Source organism: Lolium perenne, chromosome 1 (genome assembly GCF_019359855.2).
Source record: "Lolium perenne isolate Kyuss_39 chromosome 1, Kyuss_2.0, whole genome shotgun sequence".
Lineage (NCBI taxonomy): Eukaryota > Viridiplantae > Streptophyta > Magnoliopsida > Poales > Poaceae > Lolium > Lolium perenne.
This window is the reverse complement of record NC_067244.2, coordinates 171443553-171465853: the sequence shown is the minus strand read 5'-3', so window position 1 is coordinate 171465853 and position 22301 is coordinate 171443553.

Sequence of the window (22301 nt, the reverse complement as noted above, 5' to 3'; positions counted from 1 at the left end):
CCGCTGAAACTTCATCTTCCTTTGTGTTGCTTCAATACCTCTACTTTGATTTATTGCTTTATGAGTTAACTCTTATGCAAGACTTATTGATGCTTGTCTTGAAAGTACTATTCATGAAAAGTCATTGCTTTATGATTCATTTGTTTACTCATGTCATTACCATTGTTTTGATCGCTGCATTCATTACATATGCTTACAATAGTATGATCGAGGTTATGATGGCATGTCACTCCAAAAATTATCTTTGTTATCGTTTACCTGCTCGGGACGAGCAGGAACTAAGCTTGGGGATGCTGATACGTCTCCGACGTATCGATAATTTCTTATGTTCCATGCCACATTATTGATGATACCTACATGTTTTATGCATACTTTATGTCATATTTATGCATTTTCTGGCACTAACCTATTAACGAGATGCCGAAGAGCCAGTTGCTGTTTTCTGCTATTTTTGGTTTCAGAAATCCTAGTGAGGAAATATTCTCGGAACTGGACGAAATCAACGCCCAGGGGCCTATTTTCACACGAAGCTTCCAGAAGACCGGAGGACTAACGAAGTGGGGCCACGAGGTGGCCAGATGCTAGGGCGGCGCGGCCCAGCCCTTGGCCGCGCCGGCCTAGCGTGTGGGCCCCTCGTGACTCTCCCGACTCTGCCCTTCCGCCTACAAATAGCCTTCATCGCGAAACCCCCAGTACCGAGAGCCACGATATGGAAAACCTTCCAGAGACGCCGCCTCCGCCAATCCCATCTCGGGGGATTCAGGAGATCGCCTCCGGCACCCTGCCGGAGAGGGGAATCATCTCCCGGAGGACTCTTCACCGCCATGGTCGCCTCCGGAGTGATGAGTGAGTAGTTCACCCCTGGACTATGGGTCCATAGCAGTAGCTAGATGGTTGTCTTCTCCTCATTGTGCTTCATTGTCGGGTCTTGTGAGCTGCCTAACATGATCAAGATCATCTATCTGTAATGCTATATGTTGTGTTTGTTGGGATCCAATGGATAGAGAATACTATGTTATGTTGATTATCAATTTATTACCTATGTGTTGTTTGTGATCTTGCATGCTCTCCGTTGTTAGTAGAGTGTTGGGGGGATGACCCCCGGTATGCCAAAGGCATGCTAAACCGGATGGTTTGGGCCATCGAGATACCGGTTGAATGTTTGTACTGGAACACGAAGATAAGAGTTTGGCCAAGTAAAGCTAAGCCGGTATCCCCAAGAGGGGTATACCGGAACCGGATAAAGAAGATACCGGACTACCGGAAGGAAGGGCATGTCGGCAAGACTGGTCAAGGATTCTCTTTAGAGCTAGAAGACAAGGATGAGCTAAGCAAAGTGACTTTAATCGGAGCCCTGGCGCCAAAGAGAGGGGTGACGCTGAAAGAAGCCGGAGGACGTCAGCGTCCCTGATTAAAGAAGACCCCGGCGTCATCCATGATTAAAGTAGCTTTGTAAAGTAGTTTGTCCAGTCAAAGATGCCATTAGGGTTTCTTGCTCTGTAAGCCACCCTCTCCCCTATATAAGGAGAGGGGGCACACCCGTTTTCGGGATGGTCGATCCCTAGACGCTCATGTACGCCCAGAAACCTGTAACCATGTTGAGATCAATGAAGCAAGCGATCTAGAGCAGAGTTCTTCCTCTTGTCTTTCTTCTTGCATACCTGCCTTTGGTTGTGTTCTTGAGGAAAGCATCCGGAAGTTCATCCCATCTAATCGCAAACCCTCCCCCGAATCCTCTAGCGCCCATTCGGCCCCAACTTAAGCCATCCCATGGCATCTGCTCGTTCACCACGACGACAGTTGGCGCCCACCGTGGGGCATGAAGTGGCGCTTGCTGGAGTTCACATTCGGGAGGGCATCCTCGACGTCGCCGGCCAGCGTACGGTCTCCGCGTTGGTGCAGCGCATCTACGCCATGGACTTCATCAACGACAACGCGGGCTGCTTCGCCAACGGCGGCATCTTCCCCAAGAACGGCCGCATCATCGAGTTCGGCAGCCACCGCATCTACTTCGGCACCGTCCCTGTGCGCCAGTGCCTCTCGCCGGTACTGGTGGCGCCGGATCCGCCAAGATGGCTACATGCTGGCCGCGCTCCTGGCAGCGTGGAGGTGATGATGGCAGGCGCGGCCGACGCCGGCAAAGAAGCTGCGGAAGAAGGTGCTGGGCGTGCGGTTTCGACCCGTGCGGCCAAGCCACCGCTGGAACGCGGCGCAGGCGCTGCGGGAGCATCATCCGCACCACCGGACACACCGCTCCAAGCGGCGATGAACGTCCTCGCCACCCCCATCGCACAGAACATCGACCCTGCAGCGGCTCAGGCGGAGCTGGAGGCGCAGCGCCAGAAGATACTCGAGAGCGGCAAGGACGTCGTCAGGGCGCAGCGCGAGCTGAACCTAACCGTACGTGAGTATAACGCTGCCCATGGCTTTCCTTCTGTTAGCGCTCATGCTGCTAGGATACCGGAAAACCGGCTTAAGGCTCGCAATCTAGACCAGGATCTGCGTAAAGAGATTCATGCCGGCAAAAGCACTTCTGCGTCTGTGAGCATAGCAGAAAAACCTAAGTACAGTAGCCCGGATAAAACAATAAAAGCTGCTAAAGCTGCTGTGCAACTGTGTGAATCGCTTTCCGGGGACGCTCTGGCAAAGCAACAAGAGCGTGTCCGGGAACTTCTTGAAACTATCGAGCAGCAGAACGCTGAGCAGCTTGATAAGCTGAACAAGGCTGTGGCTTCAAAATCCGCGCGTTCGACAAGGAATGCTGGCAGCAAGTCCCATGGGCAGGCTTCATCCCCCCATCCGGACAGAAGAAGAGAAAAAGAAATGAATGCGCAACAGATGACTGTGTATGATCCGGTCCTTGCCGGAAAACAACAAGCCGGGCAATATGATGCCGGTAGAAAAGGCCAAGGGGCAAACAGAGGCTACGCCAAAGAAGGCTATGCCGGAAACAATCATGCCGGTAGACAAGAAACCGGGCAAAACTATCGAGCTGCAAGGGCGGCGTACGATGAGGAGGAAATAGATCCCCCAAGGTACCGGCAGGCAAGGGCCGCGGTACCGGAATGTTACGATGAGGCTGATTCCACAAGACCGGCAGCATACCGGAACCCGTTCGGGGAACGTCTGGGAGAAAGATACCTACCGGAACGGGATGCGAGGCACCGTCTGGATAGAGTATACTTGTCAGAAATGATCGAGGAAGAAGGTCCCCCGGGCCCAAAGTGTTTTGGCCCAAGGATCATGAAAGAAAAACCACCAGTTCGCAACTTCATGTTGCCCCGTGACACAAAAACATATGATGGCACCACGAAGCCGGAGGACTGGCTCGCGGATTACGTGATCGCGGTATACGTCGCAGGCGGCAGAGGAACCGTAGTAGGAGGAGGAAACCGGCGTTGGGCCGTGAGAATCATGCCATCATTCTTGGTAGGACCGGCAAGAATTTGGCTGAACAACCTGCCGGCAGGAAGTATAAATGGATGGTTGGACTTTGAGGAAGCTTTCGTGAGCAACTTCAGCAGCACCTATCAAAGGCCAAACAGGCCGCAGCAGCTCGCTTTGTGCGTGCAGCGCCCAAATGAAACAGACCGGGATTATCTGGCCCGATGGAACACTACAAGGAACTCCTGTGAAGGGGTGATAGAGGCACAAGCCATTGCTTGGTTTAGCAGTGGATGCATAAGAGGTTCACCGTTGTGGCAAAAGCTGCAGCGGAACATGCCGACAACGTTGGCAGAGATGATACGTGTGGCGGATAGCTACGCGTTGGGAGACCCAACGCAGCCGACAGTGCAACCTGAGCCGGAACAGCAGCGCCAAGAGCAACACCGGGATAACCGGAACAACAAAAGAAGGGAAGATTTTCCAGATCGAAGGTACGGTCCGTAGCAAGTTGCTGCTGTACAAGAAAACTCTGAGGCCAGCGGCAGTCAGAGACAGAGAACCGGATCGCAGCCATGGGCGGGTCCTAAGAAACAGTGGGTAGAAAAGAAACCCTGGGGCCAGAAAAAGAACTGGCAAGAACCCGCGAAGTACACCATGGAAGCTGCCATGGACCAACCTTGCCGGTGGCACACACCGAATCCGGCACACCCATCAAACCATCTGACAAAGGATTGTACTTGGACCAAGTACTTGATGCAAAAGGGAACGGTAAAAGATGCGCAGCCACCGCAGGACATGCCACGGCAACAACAGCTACCACCACCACCACCGCTTACCGGGGCAAACGCCTTACCGGTACAGCCAAACCGGCAGCAATACCAGCAAGTTAACCAGGTGGGAGAAGGCAATGGCCAACCGCCTCCACCGGCACCTTTGGGCCGGAATGTTTACCATGACCCAGATATGTGCTGCGTTGTGTTCGTAACTGAGCCAACCGACAGACAGAGCCTGCATCGCCGTTCTATGGAAGTGAACGCGGTGATGCCGGCAGTACCAAAATACATGTTGTGGTGTGATCAAGAGATCTCGTGGTCGTTCAAGGATCACCCTAAGATCATGCCTAACCCGGGTGGCTATGCTCTCGTCTTTGACCCAATCATGCAAGGGCCAAACGCTCGAGTCAAGTTCAGCAAGGTGCTGATAGACAATGGGAGCAGCATAAACATCATGTACCGACACACCATGAACATGTTGGGCATAACAGAAAGCATGCTTCAGCCAACGCGTACGACTTTCCATGGAATCGTTCCGGGCCTGTCGTGCGCACCGGTTGGAAAGGTCCGGGTGGATGTGTCGTTTGGAGGACGTGACAATTGCCGGGTTGAAAATCTTGAGTTTGAGGTGGTGGATTTAGATAGTCCTTACCATGCTTTGCTGGGGAGACTGGCATTGGCTGCTTTCATGGCCTAACCCACACGGCGTATCTCAAGATGAAGATGCCGGCACCTCGTGGACCCTTGACTGTGGTGGGAAACTACAAAGTCTCACTGGAAATAGCTTCCGCCGGATCAAATCTGGCAGAATCGCTGGTGATCGCTGAAGAAAAAAGGAGGATGCAAACTGCAGTTGCGCTGGCTCAGTCTTCACAGCTGAGTTTAGCGGCAATGAGTGCAAACCTGGGCACGCCGACATTCAAGCCGACAAAAGAAACAAAGGACATTGTGCTGGACCCGGCTTGCCCTGAGCGCACCGTTCGTATCGGTGCCGGCATGAATGAGGCATAGGAAAGCGCGCTCGTCAGCTTCCTCCGTGAGAATCGGAATATCTTTGCCTGGTCTACAGATGACTTGGTAGGTGTTCCGAGGGAGCTGGCTGAGCACTCATTGAATGTCCGGAAAGATGCAAAGCCGGTAAGGCAGCCGCTGCGCCGGTTTGCTGAAGACAGGAGAAAGATCATTGGAGAAGAGATGACAAAGTTACTGGTTGCCGGTTTCATCGTGGAAGTACTGCACACTGAGTGGCTAGCCAATCCGGTGCTGGTTGAGAAGAAGAAAGAAGAGAACATGGAAGCAAAAGCTCCAAAGGTGTGGCGCATGTGCATCGACTACACCAACTTGAACAAAGCTTGCCCGAAAGACCCTTTCCCTTTACCTCGGATCGATCAAGTGATTGATTCCACTGCAGGATGTGAGCTGTTGTCTTTCTTGGATGCTTATTCCGGTTTCCACCAAATCCCCTTGAAAAAGGAAGATCAAATAAAAACTGCGTTCATTACCCCGCACGGGGCTTATTGCTATGTCACTATGCCTTTTGGTTTGCGCAACGCTGGTGCGACGTACCAGCGCTGTATGCAAAAATGCTTGTTTGATCAAATCGGAAAAAACGTGCAAGTCTATGTGGACGATGTCGTGGTAAAAACCAAGGTAAAAGAAACCTTAATCGACGACCTCCGGCAAACATTTGATAACTTGAGAAGATTCCGGATGAAGCTTAATTCGGCAAAATGTACCTTTGGTGTCCCTGCCGGTAAGTTGCTTGGCTTTCTCGTATCAAGCCGGGGCATTGAGGTCAATCCGGTAAAAATCCGGGCAATTGAAAGAATGACTATACCGCGCGATCTCAAAGACGTGCAAAAGTTTACCGGAAGTTTGGCATCGCTAAGCCGGTTCATAAGCAGGTTGGGAGAAAAAGCTCTGCCACTCTATGCTCTCATGAAAAAATCTAATACGTTCGTCTGGACCCCCCAGGCAGACGCAGCGTTTAAAGAGCTAAAAACAATGTTGGCTACAACGCCTATACTGGCTTCACCTCTAGAAAGAGAGCCTATGCTGTTGTATATAGCAGCAACAAACCGGGTTGTGAGTGTAGTAGTTGTGGTTGAAAGAGAAGAGGAAGAAAAACCGTCCAGAGGCCGGTATACTACCTGAGCGAGGTGCTCTCCCTCTCAAAACAAAACTACCCTCACTTCCAAAAGATGACTTATGGCGTGTACATGGCCGCCACAAAGCTTAAGCATTACTTTGAAGAACACCCCATGAAAGTGGTGAGCGAGGCACCCATTTCCGATATCATATGCAACAAGGATGCTAGCGGAAGGATTGCAAAGTGGGCAATTCAGATATCACCGTATGTGCCGGTGTATGAAAGAAGAGATGCCATAAAATTGCAAGCTTTGGCTGATTTCCTTGTTGATTGGGCGGAGATGCAATACAAGCCGCCGGATCAAAGAATAGAGTACTGGAAGATGCACTTTGACGGATCCAAACTTAAAGAAGGTCTGGGTGCCGGCGTGGTGCTTACCTCACCTAAGGGAGATCATCTATGGTATGTTTTGCAAGTGCATTTCAGGGCATCAAACAATGTCAATGAGTACGAGGCTCTGATTCATGGGCTTAAAGTAGCAAAATAAATCGGTGTGCATCGGATCATTTGCTATGGGGATTCAGATCTCGTGGTACAACAGAGTTCCGGAGATTGGGACGCAAAAGATGCAAACATGGCCTCGTACCGGTTTCACGTGCAAAAGATTGCCGGCTTCTTTGAGGGCTGTGAGTTTCACCATGTACCGCGAGCGGAAAATGAAGCCGCGGATGCTTTGTCCAAACTGGGCTCATCTAGGCAAGAGATTCCTCCCGGAATAGCCTTGGAACACTTAAGGGTACCATCGATCAAACCAAGCCCGGAGTCGGAATCAATTTTCGTACCGGAGTCACACATAGTACCCATGGACATCGATGAAGGGAACCCGGGGACTGCACCGGTAAAATCGGGAACTACTCCGGTAAACTCGGGGACTGCACCGACAAACTCGAGGACTGCTGCAGCTATACCGGAAGAGACAATGCTGGTGGATAACATGGAGATAGACGCACCGGTGTTTCTGGTTCGAGAGACACCGTCATGGGTTAAACCTATTAAGGAATTCCTGATCAACGGCACCTTGCCGTATGACGAAAATGAATCCAGAAGAATCCAGAGAAGGTCCAAAGCATACATATTCATCAATGGCGAGGTGTACAAGAGAAGTGTAACCGGTGTCCTTCAAAGGTGTGTGGAACGGGAAGAAGGAAAAGAAATGCTCGAGGAGATTCACCAAGGGGAATGTGGGCATCACGCTTCATCAAGGGCGCTGGTAGCAAAAGTGTTCCGGCATGGGTTCTATTGGCCCACTGCTTTGGAGAACGCTGAGGATTTGGTAAGAAAATGCAATGGGTGCCAGAGGTACGCCAAGCAAAATCATACCCCAGCGTCCGGTTTAAAAACCATACTGCTAACATGGCCATTCGCTGTTTGGTGCCTTGATATGGTTGGCCGTTCAAGACTGCAAGGAGCAGCATGACTCACATTTTGGTCATGGTGGATAAATTCACCAAGTGGCTAGAAGTGAAACCTATCGCAAAATGTGATGGGCGCACAGCGGTGAAGTTTTTAAAAGATGTCATCTTGCGGTATGGCTACCCGCATAGCATCATCACAGACAATGGAACCAATTTTGCTCAAGGTGAGTTCAAGAGATTTTGCGAGGATAACAACATCCGGTTGGATTTGTGCTCGGTAGCACACCCACAAGGCAATGGCCAAGTGGAAAGGACAAACGCATTGATACTTTCCGATATGAAACCAAGGCTTATTGAAGCAGTGGAAAAGTCACCAGGGTGTTGGCTTGATGAGCTACCATCAGTGTTGTGGAGCATAAGAACAACTCCAAACCGGTCCACCGGATACACTCCATTCTTCATGGTATACGGAGCAGAAGCGGTTATACCAACCGACATCATCCATGACTCACCAAGGGTACAACTCTATACCGAGCAAGAGGTCAAAGAGGCCAGAGAAAATGATGTGGACTTGCTAGAAGAAGCAAGAGAGTTGGCATTGGCAAGAACAGCCATTTACCAGCAAAACCTCAGACGCTATCATAGCCGGAAGGTTAACCCGAGAGTATTCCGGGAAGGAGATCTGGTGCTACGCCTGGTGCAGCGCACTCAAGGCCGGCATAAGCTTTCACCCCCATGGGAAGGTCCCTTCGTGGTGAGCAAGGCTCTCCACAATGATGCTTATTACTTGATCGATGCACAGGAGTGGAAAAAAGGAAAGGCGGATAGGTCCGGAGAGGAGAGCAAGCGTCCATGGAACGTAGCTCTGTTGCGTCCTTTCTACTCTTGAAGTTGTGGAGTAAGAAGTTCCTTTTTGTACCTTATATGCTATGAATAAAAGATGTCGGAACCTCGAATGAATCTCGGGGACTACCCCTAAAGTTGCATGCAATATGTTTATTTTTTCAGTTCACCGGTTGCTCAGTGAACATTTTTTCTTTCCGATTTAGTAGCGTGCTAAACCTACCGGAGTCTTCGACTCTGCTGCTGTCCGCAAACCGGCTTCATGGCGAGCAAGATAAACCGGTAGCAATTAAACACGCGAACTGCGAAAAGAGAGAGTGGGAACAAGCAATCCGGAAAAGTTTAACTAACCCCGGTTAAGCCGGTTTTTTGCAAAATTTCGAAGTTATTTCTAAGTTCAAGAAAATGCTTGTTTGGTAAAAGAACCTTGTGCTCATACGCCAAAGAACGCCCAGAGAAGGCAGGCAGAGCCAAGGTAAAAGAGCCAAGTGTGCATCGAATTGGATGCGGAAACAATTTTGAAATCTTTGCAGTGCAGGATAAAATCAAAACGATAAGCAAATGTGCTAAGGCAAACATAAGATAATTAACTACCGGTATAACATACCGGCATAAGACTGTTGTGCCACAACCAAAAGGGAACTTAGAGTTTTACATCACGAACCCCGGCATACCGGGGTAGAATTTAACAAACAGTGTTTCAAGTCAAGCAGGACCAACAAGCATTTCATAAGTAAACAGATAACGGCAGAGGCTCAAGCAGTAGGGGCTTCAGGGGGAGCGTCGCCAGCACCAGGACCCTCTGGAGGCTCGTCATCAGCTCCAGCCTCCTCATCAGCTTCACCTTCCTCCTCGTCGCTGAGATAGTCCTTGACGTCTGGAGGGGGAGGGATGAAGGTGCGCACGTCGGCGTACTCCACGATGTGGTATGCACGATCCTGCCGCTTAGCGGTGAGCACCGGATCCAGATCGGTTTCGGCCACTCCGGTGAGGGCGTCCAGGTCCAGCTCCGGATACCAGGAGCAGGCGACGCGGAGCGCAGAGTCTGCCCCAGCGCGGGCAGCAGAGCACTGCCATTCCCGGATCCTTCTGCCGGCACCCTTGAGGCGGTCGCTGATGAGGGAGAAGGTGTCTGGCACCACTTCTCCAGGCCAGAGAGTCCTGAAGAGCTGGGTAGCTACATCAGGAATGTCGGAAAGATTCCGATCAATGGCGCGCATATGGGAGACCCGCGCATTCAGCGCAACCAGATGGTCATAGGGGTCCCATGGTGCACCAAGATTCTCATGGGCCTGGGCAACACGATGCTCTTCAACCCTCTTCATGGCAAACGCCTGAGAGTCCGGGAAGAGACCCACCCAAAGAAGGAAAGAAGCTAAGAAAATGCAACCGGAAGAAACAAGCTTATAGGCAGAAACCGGAAAAGGAAAAAGGAAGAAACTTACGGAAGGCATGTGCATCAGTTTGCATGACTAGCCGGTCATACTCCTTCCGCTCCGCCTCCAGCCGTGCAGCCTTGTCCTCAACAACTTTCCGCGCCTTGGCAAGCTCCTCCAGCTCAGCCCGCAACACCGCATTGGAGTTGCCGGCATCCTCCAGCGCTTCGTGCAGCTTGGTCGCTGCATCAGCTTCGGCAGCCTTCAGCGCCTTGGCATGGTCAAGACCAAGCTGGATGAGCTGACCCTTGAGATCCTGGTAGCTGGTTCTCTGGGCGCTCAGCTCCTCCTGGTGCTGCCGGATGAGCTGGTCCTTTTCCTCTGGAACCCGGAAAGAAAATATTAGTAAAAGTTGCACCGGTAAAATGAAGAAGGAGCAAACCAACCAGAAAACAGGAAGTTGTACTTTGGGCGGTGGCGAACTGCGTCTTGAGGGCCTCAATAGAAGCTTCCGGGATAGCTGTTGAAACAGAAAATCGTAAGTACTCAGAGAAAGAAAAGGTACCGGTAAGAAGATGCCGGAGGTACAGAAGTTTACCTTGGCACTTGTCGTGTGCCTCAGCAAGATCCCGGTGCTCCCAGAGAAGCTCCTCAAAGAGGACCTTCCGAGCGCCAGCCGTGGTCTGTTCAAGAAAAAGATGTTAGCTAAGTTTCGCGCTAAGTGCAAAAATCTTAACCCGAAACTCGGGGACTGGCTATGCCGGTTTCGCGCGCTTCTAGCTTAGTTTCGCGCTAGGAACAAAGTTCTTAACCCGAAACTCGGGGGCTGGCTATGCCGGTTTAGCGCGTTTCTAAGATAAGTTTTGCGCTAAGAACAAAGATCTTAACCCGAAACTCGGGGACTGGCTATGCCGGTTTCGCGCGTTTTTAAGTTAAGTTTCGTGCTAAGAGCTACGCTCTCAACACAAAACTCGGGGACTGGGAAGATAGACAGGATTTAGCAAAAAAGAGAGAAACCGGCATGAAATTAAAGAAAAGATAGAAAAGATCCGGAAGCAGGGAAACCGGTAAAAGTTGAAGAGAGTTGGTGGAACTTACCATCAAGTTGTTCGTGGCGTCATACCACGCGCTATCTAGCTCCTTGACGGCTCGACGAAGCCGCATGAAGTGCTCTTCGGAGGACCGGTCTCCAACAGGGTCAGGCGCCGGCAGCCTGTCCTTGCCCATATCGCGGGTCGCCGGGGACATGTCCGCGGCGTTCCACTTCTGAGCGTAGGGCAGCAGATGCCCCAGCTCCTGGCCTTCGCGCTGGAATTCAGTGATCCGGCCAAGTAGGCCGATGGCCTTTTCGCTGGCAGCGCTGGTGGCGCGGGAAACGTGCAGCACCAAGGGCTGCGGACCGCCGGAGGGGGCGCTGGAGGCCGTCGCCTTTCCCTTGATGAGCTTTGAGGTCTTGGGCGGCGGCGGAGTTGGAGTGGTGCCGGATGGTTCGGTGCGAGGAGCTTCCGGCGGTGGCGTCGGAGCAGTTTTTGGAGAAGGGGGAGCGCTGGGCGCATCACCCAAGTAGGAGCTTTCCGGCACGGAAGTCTTCTTCTTCTTTTCAAGGACGAGAGGAACCAGAGGTTCCGCCCGCCCGGCAGCTTCTTCCTCGGCGCCGATGTTGCTGGCGCCGGTGTCTTGATTTTCTGGAGGGGAGACAAAGTCCTCCTCCGCGCGGTGTTCTGGCGGTGTAGGGGCCGCGCGCCCCGAACTTGAAGTGCCCCCCAGAGGGGAGGCAGAGATGTTGCCAGCACCAGATGGTGCCGGGCTTGAGTGAGGAGGAGGGGTTGAGGTCCTTGTGGTACCCTCAGAGCCCTCAGGCCTTGGGCCAAGCTTGAGCGCAGGGCTGAGTAAAAGAAAAAGAAAAAGAGTTGGAAAAAAGCAACCGGCAAAAGAACTTGGTAAAAAGAAACAGGCAAGAAAACGGAAGCTTACCCAGAGGAGGTCGGCATTTGCTTGCGCTTGTAGCGCCTCACACCTACTTCCTTCTGCCCCAAAGGCTCCGTCCGGAAGCGCTTCGGGGGAGGGGCCTGGCTGGAACCGGCGTCAGATGCCGGCACCTTGTTCTTCTGGCCCTGGGCCATGAGCTTGTCCACGAACTCGTGACCGGCCTTGGCTCGCAGGGGCGGCGCGTGCTCGTGGATCTGCAGGTTCGAGATAGCTAAGAGAACATCTACTAAGGAGCAATAATGAAAAAAGTATAAGAAATCGAAAAAGAAAAGTACTCGAGCAAGGTCAGGTCGTCCGAGGAACCGGTTGGTTCCGGCACGGACGGGCCGAGGCGCGAAGCTTTGGTCTTGCCCATCTTCAGGTCCTGCCAACGGATGAAAGGATCCGGGTGAACAGAATCTAGCGCACGCTTCACGCAGGGGCCTCGTCGCTCTGCGTGAATAGTGGGGAAGAGGTCCTTGGCCTGAAACAAGTAAAAAGAAGGTTAATAATAGCAAAAAGTTACCGGTAAGCCGACCCGAGTTGCGTAATCTCTTACTTCTTGGGTCGGAGGGTTAGTAGTACTGAGAGGCAGGAGGCCCCATTCCCAATCATCCGGCATGGCAGTCTGGCAGATCTGCCTAGCCTTGCGGACGACGTCCTTCTTGCTGAGAGGAAGGCCGGTAATCTTGGTGGGATCACCAGGACCATACATCTCGCTCATCTTGTGCTGCCGACGCTTGAGAGGAAGCACCCGGCGCGAGATGAAGGTGCGGATAATATCATCGGAGCAGATGTTAGTCTCCTTCACCAGGTTCGCCATAAAACGTACCACCCGGTTGGTTTCGATATGATCCGACTTCGGGTTGTAGCTCCAGTTGGCTCTGCTGGGCAGCGCCGGATTAAAAGGCGGCAGATCGATGAGATTTGCAGCGCCGTTGTTCTTCACATAGAAGAAGGTCCCTTGCCATAGCCGGCATGACTCGAGACCGGAAAATTTGAAGAAAGGGCTCCCTTGGCGGGAGCCGATGATGCAAGACCCGCATTGAACGGGAGGTTTGGGCTTAGGGATTTCCTTGCCCTGAACGGAATTGATCCGTAGAGCAAAGAAGCGGGCAAACGTCTCGCGAATGGGACGAATGCCGATATAAGCCTCCATGAAGGTGGCAAAGCAAGAAAGGTAAAAAACGGCGTTGCCGGGGAGATGGTGAGGTTGAAGTTCGTAAAAATCTAAGAACTTCCGGAAGAACTCAGAGACAGGAAGGCCAAAGCCGCGCTCAAAGTGAGCAAGAAAAACGACGTGTTCACCGGGCTCAAGCACCGGTTCAATCTCGTCGCCAGGAAGCCGGCAGGTTACTCCCTCCAGAATCCTTCGGGACCGGTAAAGCCAATCAATCTCATACTGGGTGACGTTTGAGCCCATCCAGGCTCCACGTGTCACACCGGAAGGATCTACACCGGAAGCTTGGCTAGAGCTACCAGATTCTTGGTGGCTACCGGAGTCGGTATCCATCGGAACAGGATCGGCAGTTGATCTATCAGAGGATTGGCTATGCCGGCTACCGGAGGAATAGGCAGAGGAAGATGAAGCGGAAGATGACTCCTCGCTAGACATAAGGATAGATGCAGAAAAACAGGAATCCCACAATTTGCCCCCGCGCGAAGATCTACGAGTAAGAGAAAAAGCAAAAGAAAAAGGGGAAATAAAAACACTATCGACCCAACATCTAGAAAACGAGCAAAGGGGAAGCAAACTCAGATTAGACCTAACCTGAGGCGGTGCAGTCGCTGCAGAAGAGGTTCGTTGGTGAAGTAGTGGGCCTGCGGTCGCCGAGGAGTTCCGTCGACGGCGGAGCAGAGAAGAGCGCGAGGAAGCGTGAATGCAGCGGTCGCTAGAGGAACGCTGCGAAGAATCTCCGCGCGGTGAAGTCCGGCGAAGAAGCGGAGCAAGTTCACTGGACGGCGGGGCCTGAGCGAAGAACGGCGGACGGAGAACGGCGGAGGCGCAGAGAGCAAGAGGCACTGTGCGCGAAGAGCGGAGAATGCGAGAAGAGGAAGAAGAGGGGGCGGTTCTGCCTTATAAAGGAAGAGAGAAGGTGGGCCGAAAACCGTCGGGCCGCAGCGGTTCGCTCCGCGGGCCGCGACGGTTCGTTCCACAGGCCGCCACGTGGCATGAGAATACACGCGTGGAAAGGGAAAGCCACACGGAGGTGCACACGGATCCAGAGTGGCCGCTGGGATCCGCTGTGGAGCAATTAATGCGCGCGCGGAAGTCGAAGGGAAGTGACCCCTGACACTGGCGCGTCAGTCACAGTGCGCATGTCACTGACAGGCGCGGGGCCCACGAAATTCTCGACTTCGCCGAGGAGAGAGTTAATGGCTAAGATACCAGAGAAAAACATACCGGAGAATACTCTGCAGAGAAAGAAAGAGTGAGTCCGGGCAAAGATGCCGGATTTAAGCTAACCATCGGAAATATTAAACCGGTATCCTAAAAACAAGAGAACCTGGCATGGTCTGTTGGATAGAATCCACCAGACTATACCAGCTTCGGGGACTAATGTTGGGGGGATGACCCCCGGTATGCCAAAGGCATGCCAAACCGGATGGTTTGGGCCATCGAGATACCGGTTTAATGTTTGTACCGGAACACGAAGATAAGAGTTTGGCCAAGTAAAGCTAAGCCGGTATCCCCAAGAGGGGTATACCGGAACCGGATAAAGAAGATACCGGACTACCGGAAGGAAGGGCATGTCGGCAAGACTGGTCAAAGATTCTCTTTAGAGCTAGAAGACAAGGATGAGCTAAGCAAAGTGACTTTAATCGGAGCCCTGGCGCCAAAGAGAGGGGTGACGCTGAAAGAAGCCGGAGGACGTCAGCATCCCTGATTAAAGAAGACCCCGGCGTCATCCATGATTAAAGTAGCTTTGTAAAGTAGTTTGTCCAGTCAAAGATGCCATTAGGGTTTCTTGCTCTGTAAGCCACCCTCTCCCCTATATAAGGAGAGGGGGCACACCCGTTTTCGGGATGGTCGGTCCCTAGACGCTCATGTACGCCCAGAAACATGTAACCATGTTGAGATCAATGAAGCAGGCGACCTAGAGCAGAGTTCTTCCTCTTGTCTTTCTTCTTGCATACCTGCCTTTGGTTGTGTTCTTGAGGAAAGCATCCGGAAGTTCATCCCATCTAATCGCAAACCCTCCCCCGAATCCTCTAGCGCCCATTCGGCCCCAACTTAAGCCATCCCATGTCATCTGCTCGTTCGCCACGACGACATAGAGGCTCTGGCCAAGTTTTTGCTAGTAACTCCAAGAGGGAGTATTTATGCTCGATAGTGGGTTCATGCCTCCATTAAATCTGGGATAGTGACAGAAAGTTCTAAGGTTGTGGATGTGCTGTTGCCACTAGGGATAAAACATTGATGCTATGTCCGAGGATGTAGTTATTGATTACATTACGCACCATACTTAATGCAATTGTCTGTTGTTTGCAACTTAATACTGGAAGGGGTTCGGATGATAACCTGAAGGTGGACTTTTTAGGCATAGATGCATGCTGGATAGCGGTCTATGTACTTTGTCGTAATGCCCAATTAAATCTCACTATACTCATCATATCATGTATGTGCATGGTCATGCCCTCTTTATTTGTCAATTGCCCAACTGTAATTTGTTCACCCAACATGCTATTTATCTTATGGGAGAGACACCTCTAGTGAACTGTGGACCCCGGTCCATTCTTTTACATCGAATACAATCTACTGCAATACTTGTTCTCTTGTTTTACGCAAACAATCATCATCCACACTATACATCTAATCCTTTGTTACAGCAAGCCGGTGAGATTGACAACCTCGCTGTTTCGTTGGGGCAAAGTACTTTGGTTGTGTTGTGCAGGTTCCACGTTGGCGCCGGAATCCCTGGTGTTGCGCCGCACTACATCTCGCCGCCATCAACCTTCAACGTGCTTCTTGGCTCCTACTGGTTCGATAAACCTTGGTTTCTTACTGAGGGAAAACTTGCCACTGTACGCATCACACCTTCCTCTTGGGGTTCCCAACGAACGCGTGCTGTACGCGTATCAGATGCCTCCATATCTAAGCAGGGGATTTAAGAGTGGGATGAGTACGAGCGTACTCAACAAGTTCATTATAGGAAAGAGGTGTTTAATGCACTAGCTACATCATTAGACCAGAAATTCTAATACCAATAAAGGTTTTCATAACCATTTCTTCAAAAGATTGCTTTTATTCAGAAGAACTATGTCTGTCAGCCTTCACCGATTTACTATAACTTCATGGAGTTCCTTTCCGGCAGCGTTCACAGTTCCATAACCCGGAACAGGGAGTGACATGCCACGATTCATTACACTCTGCAGAGGTGTGTTACTTTACCCATAAGAGATCTTAACCTTGGTGCCAACTGGGGGCGACCTGTCCACACTTCCTTTGGTGTGAGGCCCGGTATAAGGTCTAGCCAATCATGCTCCTCCGCTACCTCGAACACCCACCCTTTGTTGCAATCTCCGACCCTGGGTCCTCCCCGGTGCTCTTATACCAATTAAGGACGGCCCCCGACCACGACAACAATTCAGGGCTAACTACCATAAACTCCTTCGCCGGTAGATGCAACCCATCATAGACCGCATTACCGTGGGGAATTAGAATGGGATCCCCACCCCACCACTTGTCCCTCAAGATCAAGTGTCTACGGTAAGCGCATCCATTGATGAACGAGAGAAGGAATCACAATTGACTACTCCGTACCACTCCAGATCTTATAGTTAACACGGGTATTACAGCACAAGAATTACTGGACGACATTTGTTGTTTAATCCTAGATGGATATAAACCCTTGCAATGGAACCTCCACCATATCAACGCGTACCATCGTTCCATTTCCCACCACATAGTCATATTCATAGTTATGAAAATAGTACTTTTGCTTTTTATGCAAGAGTGATAAGTATAGTACTTTGCAAGTAATTTGGTAAAAATACTCAAATGACATGAGCAAGCGATGAACTTGCCTTTCTTGACTGCAAGATTATGCAGTCAAGGTCTTCTTTACGCAATAACTCCAAATTCTAAAATAGCATCATCGCCCGGTAAGGACGATGTTTAAAAGATTGGCAAGGATGCAACAGTGCATAAGGATGAGATGCAATCGCTCTAAGCGTGACCTAACCCCGATGATTTAGGATTAGTGAGTTGTAATGATTAGTTCAAAGTGTGTTGCACTTTTAGAGATGATTCACAAACAAGGTTCTTATTAAGGTTTGATTACTTGGTATCATGTACAAGTTACATAATAAAGCATAGTAATTAATTGAGCACACAAGGAATGATAATTGGCATAATGTTAATATGTAAAAAACAGTTTTCAGTTTTAGTACTATATGGCATGGTTAATGATTGATTGTTATATCCTTCAAAAGAATAACTTTTTAAGAACATGTTCTTTAATGAAGAACAAGTATGATAATTATGGTTGTGGAGTTCTATGGTTTAAGATGATTCCAAACTAGTTTCTGGAGTAAGAATGAGATGGATCCCAACAATGTTGGATTCATCAGCTACTAGGGCTTGTATGGTTTAATTAAGCCTAAACATCTTAATTACCAATAGTTGCTATCAAGGTGGTATATCTTATTGGTGATAGATAGTTATGGTTTATAGGTCCTATTAAGCAGGTTTGATGGCTACTTCCTATTTACTTCAAAAGGATAACTTTTGAAGAACATACTTCTTAAGTAATAAGAAGTATTGCAATTAGGGTTTATATGTACTAGGGTTTGCTATTGGATCTACTAAGTAATGAATAATTGGTTCCTAAATAGGATGGTTCATAATTATGAAGTACTTGTAGGGTTTAGTGGACTATGGTTATGTAATGATAAATATTGGGCATATATGCTATTGGAGTTCATCACAATGGTGTGATGCTAATTAAGGTTAATTAAGGATGAGATCCTTGGTGATAGGGACTAGGTTTGATCCTAATTGATCATCTAAATTTTGTTAGGATGAACACAAGGAATACCATTTTATTAGTGATAGGTCTCTATTATTTTATGAAGACATGACAAGTATTTGGTTGCTACTATGGATCTATGAATGCAAAGTAAGTGTCATGATCATATGTTCTAACCTAGGGTTAGGTTTAGAAGTAAATTAGGGTTCTCATGTGATAATAGAGCTAGGGTTCTAAATGAAATTAGGGTTTTAGGGTTTCACATGAAACAGTGAGGTTGTGATTTTATTTAATAAGGAATTAGGGTTCCTAATTACCATATAGTTCTTAGGTTTATAACTTCATTATAAAGTTGAAGTTATTAATAACTTTGAAATAAAAATAATATTGGATTTGTCAGTTTCTTATTTTTAAAGAATTAATAATTAAGACAATTATTAATTAGGGTTTTAAATTCTAATAATAAGGATTTAACAAGATAACATATAAAGAAAGTTAGTTTGATGTTTTCTTTATTTTCTTACTGGTTTTATTTATTTTAGTAACTTTTATTAATTATTGAAATTTAATTGAATTTTGAATTAAAAGAAAGGCTTAATTAAATAGTGTTAAACAATTAAATTTTTATTTAAAATAAAAAATTCATTTTATATTTTTCTTGGATAGATTTTATTTTTATGAGCATTTTAATATCTCATTTGTATTTTTCTAAGCTAAATTGAATTTTCTATATTCTTTCTAAGTTACATCAATTTTCTACTTTTAAATTTATAAAGTAAATACTAGAGTTACCCGGTTAAGTCTACCCTGCAGTCAATGACTGGTGGGCCTAGGCCACGTCACCCGCCACGTCTCCTTTGACCGAAGTCAAAATTGACGAGGTGACACGGGAGTGGCAGGCCGGCGGCCAGACGAGGACTACGCTGGCGATTTCAGGCGCGTGAGAACGGGAGACTACTCGCGTTCGATTCGGGTGATGTGGTGAACACGCTAGTGGTGGCGCCGCTCCGGTTTGGTCACCGGAGCGTGCCCGCCGACGAGGTTGAGCAGTGATACGTCTCCGACGTATCGATAATTTCTTATGTTCCATGCCACATTATTGATGATATCTACATGTTTTATGCATACTTTATGTCATATTTATGCGTTTTCCGGAACTAACCTATTAACGAGATGCCGAAGGGCCAGTTGCTGTTTTCTGCTGTTTTTGGTTTCAGAAATCCTAGTAAGGAAATATTCTCGGAATCGGACGAAATCAACGCACAGCATCTTAGGATTGCATGAAGCTTCCAGAACACCCGAGAGCTGCCAGAGAGGGGCCACAGGGGGCCCACACATGGGGCTGGCGCGGCCAGGGCCTGGGCCGCACCCCCTATTGTGTGGCGGCTCTGTACTCCCTCCGACGCCGCCTCTTCGCCTATTTAAAGGTCCCTGACCTAAATCTTCGATACGGAAAAGCCACGGTACGAGAAACCTTCCAGAGCCGCCGCCATCGCGAAGCCAAGATCTGGGGGACAGGAGTCTCTGTTCCGGCACGCCACCGGGACGGGGAAGTGCCCCCGGAAGGCTCCTCCATCGACACCACCGCCATCTTCATCACCGCTGTTGTCTCCCATGAGGAGGGAGTAGTTCTCCATCGAGGCTAAGGGCTGTACCGGTAGCTATGTGGTTCATCTCTCTCCCTATGTACTTCAATACAATAATCTCATGAGCTGCCTTACATGATTGAGATTCATATGATGATGCTTGTAATCTAGATGTCATTATGCTAGTCAAGTGAATTTTACTTATGTGATCTCCGGAGACTCCTTGTCCCACGTGTGTAAAGGTGACAGTGTGTGCACCGTGTGGGTCTCTTAGGCTATATTTCACAGAATACTTATTCACTGTTATGAATGGCATAGTGAAGTGCTTATTTATATCTCTTTATGATTGCAATGTGTTTTGTATCACAATATATCTGTGTGCTACTCTAGTGATGTTATTAAAGTAGTTTATTCCTCCTGCACGGTGTAATGGTGACAGTGTGTGCATCGTGTAGTACTTGGCGTAGGCTATGATTGTGATCTCTTGTAGATTATGAAGTTAACTATTGCTATGATAGTATTGATGTGATCTATTCCTCCTTTCGTAGCGTGAAGGTGACAGTGTGCATGCTATGTTAGTACTTGGTTTGGTTATGTTGATCTGTCATGCACTCTAAGGTTATTTAAATATGAACATCGAATATTGTGGAGCTTGTTAACTCCGGCATTGAGGGTTCGTGTAATCCTACACAGTTAGTGGTGTTCATCATCCAACAAGAGAGTGTAGAGTCTAGCATCTATCTATTTATTCTGTTATGTGATCAATGTTGAGAGTGTCCACTAGTGAAAGTATGATCCCTAGGCCTTGTTCCTAAATACTGCTATCGCTGCTTGTTTACTGTTTTACTGCATCTGTATTGTCCGCAATATTACCACCATCAACTACACGCCAGTCCTGGACAGCAAAGCACTTTTCTGGTGCCGTTGCTACTGCTCATATTTATTCATACCACCTGTATTTCACTATCTCTTCGCCGAACTAGTGCACCTATTAGGTGTGTTGGGGACACAAGAGACTTCTTGCTTTGTGGTTGCAGGGTTGCATGAGAGGGATATCTTTGACCTCTTCCTCCCTGAGTTCGATAAACCTTGGGGGATCCACTTAAGGGAAACTTGCTGCTGTTCTACAAACCTCTGCTCTTGGAGGCCCAACACTGTCTACAAGAATAGAAGCACCCGTAGACATCAAGCACTTTTCTGGCGCCGTTGCCGGGGAACGAAGGAAAGCTACATCATTTCCTCCCTCGTCAACTACACGCCAGAAGCACTTTTCTGGCGCCGTTGCCGGGGAGGAAAGGTAAAAGGTACTCACACTCCAGATCTCGGCTACTAAGCTATTTTCTGGGTGAGTACTCGAAGCTATTTCCTTTAGATCCTGCAATTGCATCTTTTTGTTTCTTGTTTACACTAGTTAGGCATAATGGAAAACAACAAAAATATGAGAGATCTTTATGAAATTTATCTTGAATTAGGACATGATGTGTTTGAAGAGAGAATTAAAAAACCCATGGAACTTTATATGCATGCTAATGGGAATGTTATTAATATGGATGCTTTGAACACTATTGTTGCTAATTCTATGGAAAATTCTAAGCTTGGGGAAGCTGGTTTTGATGAGCATGTTCTTTTTAGTCCCCCAAGCATTGAGGAGGAAATTTACTTTGATGATACTTTGCCTCCTATTTATGATGATTATAATGATAGTAGTCTTTTGGTGCCGCCTACTATGGAGGATAAATTTGATTATGATTACAATATGCCTCCTATATTTGATGATGAGAATAATAATGATAGCCACTTTGTTGAATTTGCTCCCACTACAACTAATAAAATTGATTATGCTTATGTGGAGAGTAATAATTTTATGCATGAGACTCATGATAAGAATGCTTTATGTGATAGTTATATTGTTGAGTTTGCTCATGATGCTACTGAAAGTTATTATGAGAGAGGAAAATATGGTTGTAGAAATTTTCATGTTACTAAAACACCTCTCTATGCGCTTAAATTTTTGAAGCTACACTTGGTTTATCTTCCTATGCTTGTCACTTTACTCTTCATGAACTTGTTTATTTACAAGATTCCTATGCATAGGAAGCATGTTAGGCTTAAATTTGTTTTGAACTTGCCTCTTGATGCTCTCTTTTGCTTCAAATACTATTTCTTGCGAGTGCATCATTAAAATTACTAAGCCCATCTTAATGGCTATAAAGAAAGAACTTCTTGGGAGATAACCCATGTGTTTATTTTGCTACAGTACCTTTGTTTTATATTTGAGTCTTGGAAGTTGTTACTACTGTAGCAACCTCTCCTTATCTTATTTTGTTGCATTGTTGTGCCAAGTAAAGTCGTTGATAGTAAGGTTCATACTAGATTTGGATTACTGCGCAGAAACAGATTTCTTTGCTGTCACTAATTTGGGCCTAATTCTCTGTAGGTAACTCAGAAAATCATGCCAATTTACGTGAGTGATCCTCAGATATGTACGCAACTTTCATTCAATTTGAGCATTTTCATTTGAGCAAGTATGGTGCCTCTTTAAAATTCGTCTTTACGGACTGTTCTGTTTTGATAGATTCTGCCTTTTATTTCGCATTGCCTCTTTTGCTATGTGGGATGGATTTCTTTGTTCCATTGACTTCCAGTAGCTTTGAGAAATGTCCAGAAGTGTTAAGAATGATTGTGTCACCTCTGAACATGTGAGTTTTTGATTATGCACTAACCCTCTAATAAGTTGTTTTGAGTTAGGTGTGGAGGAAGTTTTCAAGGGTCGAGAGAGGAGGATGATACAATATGCTCAAGAAGAGTGAAAAGTCTAAGCTTGGGGATGCCCCGGTGGTTCATCCCTGCATATTTCAAGAAGACTCAAGCATCTAAGCTTGGGGATGCCCA